The sequence below is a fragment of the Suricata suricatta genome, chromosome 12 (assembly GCF_006229205.1).
Source record: "Suricata suricatta isolate VVHF042 chromosome 12, meerkat_22Aug2017_6uvM2_HiC, whole genome shotgun sequence".
Classification (NCBI taxonomy): domain Eukaryota; kingdom Metazoa; phylum Chordata; class Mammalia; order Carnivora; family Herpestidae; genus Suricata; species Suricata suricatta.
In genome coordinates this window covers 57,705,071-57,706,177 of record NC_043711.1, presented here as the reverse complement: position 1 = coordinate 57,706,177, position 1,107 = coordinate 57,705,071, and positions in this window count along the sequence as shown.

Genomic DNA, 1,107 nt, shown 5'->3' with positions numbered 1-1,107 from the left:
GAGCCAACGGAAGGCCCTGCATGAAGAGTGAGCCAGCGGGCACGGCCACAACGTCCACTTTACGGGGGCAGAGCAGGCCCCAGGCGGGGCGCTCCGTGGGGGCCCAGGGTGCCTCAGGCAGGGCGCTCCGTGGGGGCACAGGACATCAGGGCCTGGGGCGCAGACTAGTGGGAGGGGTATGCAGGGCTCCACAGGCTCAAGGGAGGGCTGGGTCTGTGGATTGCAGGCAGTGCTTTGAAAGGCATCAGTGATGAGGCAGTGAAATCTAGGGTGGAGTGAGATGAAGTGAGTCCCACAGCAGATGGGAGAGCTCAGCCATCCCCCTGGCCAGGCCCCCAGGCAGCCCTGGGCCCGTGGTGGGAGGTCACCCAGGAAGGGGAGACACTGGACATGTGGAAAGGCTTGGGGCATGGGCCCTGACCGCCCATAGCTGTGGGATGAGAAAAGCAGCAGGTCTTAAAAACACACGTACGCATCCGTGGGTGTGTGGGGTGAGCAGGGAGGGGGCCTGTCCATCTGGGCAGGAGCAGCCCCTTGGGCAGAGAAAGCCACACAAACAGTCTCCAGGGTAAGTGGAAGGGTCTGGAGTGTTCGGGAGGTGATGCAAGCACTCTGCTGTGGTTCCTATGCACAGAGGGAGGGGTGCACAGGAAGGCGGGTTTAGGGGGTGAGTGCCTGTTGTAAGGACGGTTGAATAACATATGTGGAAGGCTATGATTCCAGGAATCTGGGGTGCATGTGGGGTATGGTTACCCAGGAAAATAAATCTTTCTATAAAACTATGCCCTCTTCCAAAAATTTTAGACTCTTTGAAGCCTGGCCATGTCCCTCCCGGGTCAGTAGGCACCTTCAAGGATTCCTCGTATACAGGAGAGAACCCTCAAACAGAAAAGACATAAAGGCTGCCATGTGCAGCTGTGAAGGCTGGGTACTGCACAAGGTCAAGGGATGCCACTCACAGAGAGAAGTGTCCCCTGGAGCTGTGTAGGATCACCGGCGCCTCAGGGTCGCCAGAGACAAGTGGACTTTAAGAGGAAAGGCCCCTGTTGTTGTCCTTCGTCTGGGAGTTCCATCATCAGGACCGTCCCGAATCCTCACCTCTGAGTC